The following is an 11,343-nucleotide window of genomic DNA, read 5'->3' on the forward strand; positions in this document are numbered from 1 at the left end:
TTATTTTTAGTGTCATTATGATTTCTTTTTATGTCCTCTTTTTGTTCAACAATTGTTTGATGAATTTGCTGTAACATAGAGGTATTTGTTTTTTCTTGAGGCATCATTCCTAGAAATCATCTGGTCCCACCAGTTTCAGTAAGAGTGGAACAGGATTTCCTCTATTTTTCTGGTCTTTATATATAGCCTTTATAACCCAGTCCTAATAGCAATATTTTATAGTAATCCTTTGTCTAAAGTATCCTGAAAATTATCTGTCAGGCAAGGTTGTAGTCCACAATGTTCCAAGTGTTCAAAATGTTCAACCTTCCTGCAGTCAGATGTATTCTAAAGTCAAATTTTTCTTTCTCTCCCACTAGCTCTTGAGATTAAAAATCCAAGCTCAGTAGGAATTGATAGTCCAAGAAGGTCAGGATGATAAATATCTCAAAATATTTTCCTTTATTGCCAGGTGTACCAAGCAGCCAAGGAGCTAGTTATGGTGCTGTACTTAAATCCACCACTAAATGTCACTCAAAGTCCATTTCCCACTCTTAAAACAAAGGGTTGATTTCTTATATTTCTTATATTTCACCTCAGTAATTTTTTTCCAAGAGAAACTCTTAACAATTATCTCAGTTCTCAGATTTATCAAAACTGTAGTTTTGTATTACTTTCACTTCAGTATTATGTATTTCTGTCCCTCATAACAAATTTAAAACGCTGCTTCTGTTCACATCTGGAGGTTTTAGGCTTCCTGGGAGCCTTTCCCAGGAAATTCAGTTGTAAAATAGTAAAGAAACGATCAATATTCTCACCCAGTCCAAACATCCTGTTTATGACATGCTAAGTAAGACTTTTGTTCTTCAGTTGTCACCAGCTAATGGCCAGCCGCAAAGTTTGGCCAGTCTTCCCCCTGCAGTTTAGAGGGGTTTCCTTGGATCAAACGGAGAGACCTCCATCTCTCCATGATCAACAAGGCACCCTTCCTTCTTCATTGCCTCTTGGGGATGACTTTAGGCCCTTTTCAGGGCCCCCACCAAAGCGAAATCGGGTGCAGAAGGCAGAACCTTGATTTCCTGTGTCTGTCTCGCCGTGACACAAAACTGGAAGTCTTCCATGTGTTTATTGTTCTTTAATTTTCAGAATTACAAAATCAGTATCAGAAGTGAAAGAGTAGCATATTGCATAAATGTTACAGTTGGAATGGCCTATTGTCCTCTACTGTATTATTAACTTCTGTTTATAAGTAAAAGTTAGATGACAAAAGAATTGCAGTTGCTGTTATATTTAAACTAGTCTCTTTTACTACTAATTTCAAGCCTTAATGAGTTCCTAGTCATATGTGAGGTATGCTTTTGTATTTATAGTTAATGAAATATGCCAATACAATATTTATTGGGTCAATGACCACCAAAATTTAAAAAACAAAAACAGAGTGCATCAAATAGACACAAGTCTGAGTCCTATGTCTTGGATTTAGCTGGCTTCCAGAAATAAATTAAATTAAATTGGTACTGTATAGAAATGAGAAGACCATAAAATGTGTGTGTGTGTTATCATATCAGAGTAAACAGAAATTCTTCAATGGGTTGTTGTGTCTTTGCAGGAAGTAATGAACAACTCAGAGGGAGATTGCCATTAAAAGCCCCCAAAGGGAATACTAAACAATTTTAATACCAAACAATTTATAACCAAAACAATATAAACCTTAAAAGTTAATTATGTAAATTTAGTAGGAATTGCACAAATTTATTTACCAGATTAGGGAGCTGAAATTCTGCAAATCTTCAGAAATCCTCAAGTGAAGAGTTCTGAGAATTTGAAATTTCTACCATTTAAGAAGCAAAGAATCGGTATTTGAGTAAGCATACTGTAGCCTCTGAAACCTGTACTGCAGGCATGTCAAACTACCAGCCCACTGGCCGGATGCGTCATGCCAAAACCACACCCAACCCATTGCCAGGAATGGAGGAAAAGTTGCGATACATCGTGCAATGTCACGTTACATCACGAGTTTGACATGCCTGCTGTATTGACTGCAATGAATCCAATTCCCTTAGGATCATTTGAAATCATGATGCCAGCCACCTACGGTATTTGTTAATTAAAAACAGATGCAGGCTGTATTTTGAATTATATTATGTACATTGACTATGCATGATGGAATGATGCACTTCAGGAAGAAATGAAATATACTTAAATCCAGCAATTAAAAAGGCTACTAAGCATTCTTTTTGCTTTTCCCCGTCCAGCAATACAGATGATGATATAATTTTAGAATCCATCACCAATAATTAATTATTAGGTTCAAGACAGTCTAAAGCATGTTGGGTTTTATATGGAGTCATACATTATTATGAAATTCCCATGGCAGCTATGGCACAGGATTTGTAAGTTTAATTCTGAAAGCCAAATCGATTTAAGGCAGAGTTAAGCTGCCCATGTCATGCAAACTGCATGTGGCCCCCAACTCCTTACTCCACTATTAAAATCTGGAAGAAAAGTATCAACTTCAGTGACACAGTAAACCTTCAATAGGCTTAACACAACTCTTTCACTAATAAGTATAAAAAAATACTCAAAGCAAAGAAATTTATATGGCAAAAGCCCAAAATGTCCAAGAGACATGCCAATTTCAGGATATAACCATTTTGTTTGACAGATTTCTATACGGCCTTTTCCCCAATGAATCTGAGGCAACTTCAAAAAACAAAATGCTATAAAATCCAATCCACCAATTAAAGTCATACTATCTACAGCACAGGCAATATTACTTTTTGAAAGACTGGAGAAAAAAATTCTTTGATTACTCATAGATAAAAGAGTGAACCTGAATACATTATTCCACATGTCTTCATAGTTGTACATCATATCGTATCACAGCCCCAATCTCTGCAGCTATTTGTTGTTTGGTGGCTAAGATAAGCATCCCCTATCTGTATAAACCTGACTAGTGCATGTGTGCACATAGATTCTGAGCATGTGATGCCATTCGTTAGAACTGTAAAGCCCAGGTCTGCATGACACAACCTGGGGACACAATTGTACAATAGCTTAATGAGACACTAAGATCTGTTGACCAGAAACGGTCGGCACTCTGGTGGTTTGAGCCCAGGGTTGTGGGACAGAATGAGCTCCCATCACTCATCTCTAGCTCCTGCCCACCTAGCAGTTCAAAAGCCAACCATCTGCAAGTAGATAAGTATCACCATTTCAGTGATGGGAAATGCTAGCTGTGTTCAGGGAGCAGAAGCGGCCCTGGATCTGCCTGGAAACAATTTGTGGAAAACTGGCAGAGGAAAGCTCTGGATAATCTGGCTTCCTCAAGAGTGTTGCTGGCCAGCTGCTGTGGAGCAAGTCTTCCTCCCACTGGAGCACCAATGCAAGAAAGGGACTAGCAATTGTTTGCTGCCAGAACATCTACCATGTGTAAACATTGTAGACTACCTGGCCCTATGCCAGGGGTAGGCAACCTTGGCTCTTTTATGACTTGTGGACTTCAACTCCCAGAATTCCTGAACTAAATAAATAAATAATAACATGCAACAAACAGTAGATTTTCCTGTTGTAGTCAACAACAGAAGAAGGAAACATTGATTGTGAGTTCCACTGTTGGATTCCAACCGTTATACTCCAATTTTGGCTATATCACTAATAGCAGGCATAGGAGTTAAACTGATAGGGCTTATGAACACAGGTAATGTCTGCATTTTCTTTGGTGTTATATTTAGTCATTATTAAGCTAGATCATGATGTTGTAAAGCAACCATTGAAACAACGTTTAAATATAGCTATTCTGGTCTAAAACCTCTAATGAATTTCGAGGACTGATCGAACCATTATTTAAATAACAGAGTGAAATGCAGCATGTTAAACTTACAATCAGCCATTCCATTCTACTCCTACTTTCTTTGTTGTGCTGTTATTTCAGCATGATTTCCTCTTTTACTCAAACATGTCTGTCTCAGGATCTGTGTAATTTTCACTCCTGGGAAAAAATTATATTCACTCATCAGTTTTATCTTCTTCAAAGATTTCTATTTGTAATTTTCATCAGCAGTAGTCATGATGACACAATTAGATCCTATAAATGGTGGCCAGTATTAGTTTTCAAGGGAAAATAAGCAGGAGTGTGTGAATGGATTGCTTTCAATAATAAAGAATATGTTTGGAGTCAGCAGATGAGAAACCTGCTGTCTCTGCTCAAATATTATTCCCTGAATTAAAATAAGATTCCATGTTATGAACATTAACAAAATTTATGTAACAGCAGAATTTGGATATGCTAAATACTACAAATATACTACAAAGTATTTGTAATTTTTAAACAATAATTTTATTAAATATTATAACTTTATTTATGTATGTGTTAAATTTATTTGCCACCTATCTTGCCATGGAGTTATTTTAGGTGGCTTACAATAATAAAAAGGAAGAAAATGTAAATAGTCTAAACAGAGATACAATAATTATAATAATTTTTAATTTTTACTATTTATTTTTAATTATTTAATTATTTTAATTATCAAACAATAAACACTAATACAAACTAAAAGAATACAAAGAAAGAGAAAAATTGCAGAAAAGAATAAAAATATAGCAAGAGAAATAGAAGAGAGAAAAAATAAAATGTAGTAAAATAGAGAAAAAAATGCATGAAGAAATGGCTTCTTCCTTCATCACAAGTATAAACAATTTTTGTAGCTTGTTATCTCCTCTTAAAATAAAACAAGTGATCTCCTCATCTCATATCTCATCTCCTGTTTAGAAATAAATTCTTAAAGCTTCATCATATAGCAAAAGTTTATTAAAAGATACCAGAGGAAACTTTTTAACTTTGATCAACAAAACAAACTTTATATTCCTTTTTTTTACTTTTAAAAATCTTGTTTTTTAATCCTTTCCCATAATCCTAAAACTTTATTTTCATTTTTTATTTTTTGCTTCTCAAAAATACTTCAAACTTTATCAAGTTTCTTTTGTAACTCCAATATAGAAAAGTTATCTGGGTCTCTTTTTTTGGTTTGTTAATTGTGTATCTTTTTTAATGATTAAGATATCAACCAGTTATATTTGTATGTCCATTGTAGCACCATTCCATATCATTCTTGTAGCCTGTCATTTTAAAATCTGCTTTCAAGTAGTCTCAGCCTTATCCAATAAAACTTGTTCCTCTTTCCATAGCATCTTTTAAACATGATTTACCTATAAAGGCAGACATTCTTAAAAAATAATTTCTGTTCACAAATATCTTTCAATGTCCAGTGTTAAAGTATTTTGCTTTAGTTCTCTAGTGGTAATTTAAATTTAAGTGCTCTTCTTCACTAATTGCAATCTTTACTCCCTTCTAATTCCCTCTAGTATTCAATCTTCAAAATCTCTTTCTATCATAATTTTTTTAAGAATTCAAAACAATAGCATTATCTCATGGAAGAGATTCTTATAATAAATGTATTAACTTGCTCTTGATATTGAAATGGGTGGCATACCATTTAATAAATAAATAAATTCAATTGTTTGTTTGGACAGCTTGTCTGTTTGTAACTTTCTAAAATAAAATGTAGTTTAAGAAAAATACATATAATAAAGATATATCCTGCTTGATAAATGATTGAACTGTATAAAACTGTACTGCAATCATGGGTGGCTTATAAATATTCAATTAAATAAATGACCCCAAAAGTTAGCTTGCAAACTGGTTTAATAATATTATATAGAGAGACAGCTCTTTTATTTTTTGATCCAATAAAATGATTTTAAAACATACAATAAAAATAAAAGAAGTTTTGAAGAAATATAAACATTGTTAATTGGTTCATCAGAAACTTCACCTCTCACATTGCTAATGCTGTGAATATAGCTCTTTGAATGCACAATTCACAGACAACATTTCGTTTTTGAGGGAAATAATATAAAACACCATTTAAAAGGCAGAGTGAGAAAATTTCAGGAGCAAAATATAACTGAAAGATCATTGCCTTTTTAAAACCACATGTGAGAAACTGCAGGAAGCAATCATATCAAAAATTGTATACAAATAAACTTGCAAAACAATATGTGAAAGGAGATTTAATTAAAAGTACTCATGGCAAAATCCCAATGACAATTTCCAACTTACATGTGATAAACTGGACCTTGATGTGAAAATTTGCCCCATGCTTTCCTTCTTTCAACCTCCTTGCCATCTGGCAAGAAGAATATATTGTCATGAAAGATTCATTGTGTTTTTCCGGCTGAAGCTTGAATGCCATTGTGCCAGGGCATTGTGCAAGCATAAGAAAAGGTCAAGTCTTGCTTTTGCTTAATATTGTTTAAGTTCAATGGAAGAAAGAAACGGAAGAACATTTTGGGTGAATTTCAAATGAGGAATGAAGTAAATTCCCCCATCATATGGTAGCTGGAGTTAACGTTTTCTGATGACACAGCAGTTCCATTCTGTTTCATTTTAAATAAAGTATGCAGCATTACACTGACAATTCAGCAAAACTAAGTCAAACCTGGAAGGCAGCCTTTTCTCATATCCATTTCCCTGGATCTGAAATTATTACCTGAGACTCATTTCACAATATCTTCTCCAAAACAGAGAGACTTATTGGTTAGGGCACTCACGCTGTGGATATCCACTCTTGTGTAGCTTGTGTAGCATCCACTTTAAGGATGTTTATGTACTATATGATGCAGTTTAAAATTTATTTATTATTGTAACTTATCTTTTTCTCCTCTTTTTATTCTTAAGATTATTTGTTCCTACAGCATAAGATATAAAGTCCTTTGTAAACATTGAAAAATAAAAAGAATTAACAATAGTACTCAGATATCAAACAGTTAGGTACCTGTCATGAAGCACAATCCACATAACATGAGAAATTAGATGAAAGGCAAGTATAACCAGGGCTTTTTTTCTCATAGAATGCTCAGAACGGAGTTCCGGCACCTTTTTTGGATGGAACCTTGTAGGGTAGGCAAGGTGGGTTATATGACATGTGTGAGTTCCGGCACCTTTTTCTTTTACAAAAAAAGCACTGAGTATAACTATAGGAGAGGGATAAGGAAGGCAAGAATAATTTATTGGAATAATGATATATGTAATCACCCAAAGAGCCACTAAGAGTTAATTTTCCCTTAGAGCTTTTTTTTTTTAAAAAAAATAAAACTCTAGCAGAGGTCACTCTCAGTACAAATCTAATTTAGAAGCTCTCTATTTATGTTGCCTAGCAATGCAATGACACCAAGGAAGTTAAATGGGCGTTTTGTGTGAATAGTAGTTTTGCTCTGGGCAAGGTTGAGGACCTTGTGCACCCCCCATATGCTGAAGAATTACAGTTCCCTGGAACCCCAGTCCTCAAGGCCAATTGTGAGGGATACAGAGTATTGCAGTTCAGCAGCATATGGAAACCTGTATTTATGCTATATGTTGCTTTCAATACTCTACTGAAAAGCTGAATTCCTTACTTGAGTATGCTCTACTTTTGAACCTAGTAAAGTTTGTCAGGTACTTCATTCATTGCTTATATGCTTATTCAGAAAGCTTTTTCTCATGATCTGTACTCAGTACAGGGCTATAATACATTTAAGTGAATCAAAGTTGAATCAGATCACTTTGGACTGATTTTAGGGAAAGTAGGAATAGATCCTTTAAAAAAATTCTACTATGTAGTACTGCAATTTTGCAATTATCGACTCTTAGCTACAGCCAGGAAAGTAAGATTTTTATTGGAAGATTTTTGACAATGAAGGAAATGAAATGGATAAATTATCTTGTTTATAGTTGACTCATTCTGTCTGTTATAAACTCTATTGACTATCAGTTTCAGGATCAGGAATGCTAAAGGCATGGTTTTTCACTAGTTTACTTTAATATTAAGAAGCAAAATGTCATTTAATTAAAACCAAAAGCTAAACTCAGTAGCTTGATATGGATGTAAAGCTCATTCATATAACCTAACAACTGTTCTTGTATAGTTGCTGAATTACCTTGGTTAACCTCTGGTTATGGTGAACAACACAGATTGGATCCTGCATCATTATCCTGGAACACATATATTCACTTGGATTCATCAGGATTATTAAGGCAATTGGAATTTTGCCATCTAACAAATGTTCATGAGGGCCTCTCCAGAATTATCTTTTGTACATACTTTTGGAAACTGCTTCTCAGTTATGACTGCATAGTAGGGCGTTGCCATTTTTTCCTCCTTGCAACAGGTGTGTGTGGGAAGCTGTTTCTATCTCTGTTGTGAAAATTTGGCTCCATGTTAGATTCGTTCATTTGTTCTGCTTGTAGGGCTGTCACTCATATGGGCACAAAATTTGGGTAAAAAAACCTGTTCATATTAGGGACAGATCTAAATTCATAAGATATATGTAAATATACATAGACACATAGACACACACATATAAAGTTTATGCCACATACTAACTAAAATAAACAGTATACATACACATGTATACACACATATACTTTATATAAAAACAGACTCACGACTTCCGGTGGCTGCGCGGCGCCGGAGACAGCCTTCCCGGGCTGCCCGCGGCTCAGCTGAGTAATTTTCACCCGAAACAGCGCCGATCAGCTGTTCGGGTGAATTTGAAGCCCCCTCCTCGGGAGAAGAGGAGGGGGTGAGGCCCCAGGTAGGGGTCGAGTTCTCCAGGGCCGCCTGAGCTTGTAGCTTGGGCGGCTGAAGGATCGAACTCCCCCGTAGCCTGGGTTGCTCCCAGCTGGTCAGCGTCTCTGCTCCGGATTTCTTGGAGCAGAGCCAGGCGTTTGCGACCACCCCTGCCTGAAGGAAGGACTATGGAATAAAAGGAGCAGGCAGAGCGGTACAAGAGGAAAAGGTGAAGAGGATTATTATATTTTACTCTCGAGCTTGATGGACTTTTTAAACTTAAAGTGAAAGTGCGTCACAAGTGAAAGTAAAAGATGGCGGCTAAACCTCCTTCAAAAACTCTTCGGAGTGCTGGAACTTCTCCGGTGCAACAGACATCGTTGCAAGCCTTGCTTCCTCCTGCTGCTTTGACATCGAAAGATTTAGAAGATGCCCTTGAAAAGCATGCCCAGGTAATTTTAGTAACATTGAGTGATAAACTGGCGAAAATGGAGGAGAGAATAGATGAGAGGATGGAAGAGAAATTTAGAGCGATGAGGGTAGACATTCTGTCTACAGTGGAAAGTGTGGCTGAATGTGTACAAGGCCTGGAAGAAAAAGTGGAAGATTTGACTCAAAAAAATGCTGTACTAGAAGTTAAGGTATTGGAGAATGAAGACAAAGCGGACAGAGAGTTAAGCCTTGTTCAGTTCTACCAGATGCAGTATGCTATTAGAATTAGGGGCTTAAAAGAAAATATTAAAGAAGATTTGAAGCAGCTGATTTCTGAAGCCCTGGAAGCAGTATTGGGTCAGCCAGCATCTGAAATAAAGGCATGTATGGATAAAGTTTTTCGTGTAAACTCATGGATTGCCAGACAGAGGAAGCTACCCAGAGATGTGGTGGTTTATTTTACAAAAAGAGAAATTAGAGATGAAGTTATTCAAGCTGTCTATGATACTAAAGTAGTGGTTGCTGACCAAGAAGTTTTGGTTTTAAAGGAAATCCCTCCAAAGATCTTAAGGAGAAGAAAGGACTTTGCATTTTTGGTGCATGAACTTAAACAACGTGACATAAGGTTCAGATGGGAGATTCTAGTAGGGCTAGTGGTAATGCATGAAGGTAAAAGATACCGTCTGGTAACTGTGGCACAGGCGCGTGAATTCTACAATAATGTTTTAAAAGCAACTCCACTATCACTTCTGGAAGCAGCAAAGGGATCTGGAGAAGGGAAACCTCAAGAGGCTGAAGATGGACAGACAGAGGAGAATGGTGTAGGAGTGGATCAAACTATAACTTTGTTGGCTGATGCTGGAGAGCAGAGGGTGACGCGTGCTGCTTTAAAAAGAGCAAAACAAGTAAAAGAACAAGACCAGCAGAAGTTTTTGGAATCTTCAAAGCTCACTTACAGCGAGGCAGTGGGAGGAGCGCGGCCTAAAGACGGCAAGGCCATTGGTGAGGTGCTCCAAAAGCTTCGGGGCGATAAGAATGGCGACTAAATTTTTGACTTGGAATGTTAATGGATTGAACTCGCCTCAGAAGAGAAAGAAAGTTTTTTTATATTTAAAACAATTTAAGACTGATGTTATATGTTTGCAAGAAACGCATATTAGGGCTATGGACCAAAAGCTTTTATTGAACTCAAGACTGGGTACGCACTTTGTTGCCTCTGCAATGAATAAGAAAAATGGAGTCGTTGTTTATATTAAAAGTGCCATAACAGCGGACTTCATTGAAGCAGACAAGCATGGAAGATACGTAATGATAGACTTGTTGCTAGAAGGCAAAAAAATGCTTTTAGTTGGACTGTATGCCCCTAATCAACAACAACAACAGGCTGACTTTTTTAGTTTACTTCATACAAAGCTTACCCAGTTGGATTACAAATCGTTTATTTTTATGGGGGATTGGAATGGTGTAGTGGACGTACAGATGGACAAGGCTGGCTTTTTTAAGCGTATTCCGTGTCATGCCAGATTTCCAAAGTCTTTTTTTGAAATGAAGGATGATTTGGAATTGCGAGATATTTGGCGTGACATACACCCGCATGAAAAGGATTATCCTTTTTTTTCTGATAGACATCAATCTTTTTCTAGGATTGATTTTATTTTGCTGACTAATGATTTTTTTTCTAGGATTAAAAAGGTGAAGATTTGTGCAAGAGCTATTTCTGACCATAGCCCAGTATGGTTAGAGATTAATAAGGACAATAGAGATAGGCGCTCGTGGCGCGTAAATGAGAATTTGTTTAGAAACCAGAAAAATGTTGAAGAGTGTAAACAGCGAATGAAGGATTTTTTTGAACTTAATATGAATAAGGATACCTCTATGGATATGGTCTGGGATGCTAGCAAGGCCTATATGAGAGGAGTGTTGATATATATGAACAATAAACATAGACGTATTTTGGAAGCTAGAAGGAAAGAATTGGAGAATGAAATTAAGGAAAAAGAGAATGCTTTGATTCTGAATCCATTGGATGTGAAGACTAAGGAGGCTATTAAGCTATTAAGAGGACAATTTGATAAATTAATGGCTGATCAAGTGGCAACCAATTTGAGGTTTGCCAGGCATAATACTTTTTGCAATGCTAATAAGCCAGGTAGATGGCTAGCTTATAGACTAAGGAAAAAGCAGAGGGCTTCTAACATAGACAAAATTGAACACAAGGGAAAATTGGTGTTTCAACAGGATTTTATTAAGAAAGCCTTTGTGGATTTTTATTCTAAATTAAGGAGAAGATTAATGAAAAAGACATTGATGAATATTTGGAGAA

The sequence above is a fragment of the Vipera ursinii genome (assembly GCF_947247035.1).
Source record: "Vipera ursinii genome assembly, chromosome: Z".
NCBI classification, from domain to species: Eukaryota; Metazoa; Chordata; class Lepidosauria; order Squamata; family Viperidae; genus Vipera; species Vipera ursinii.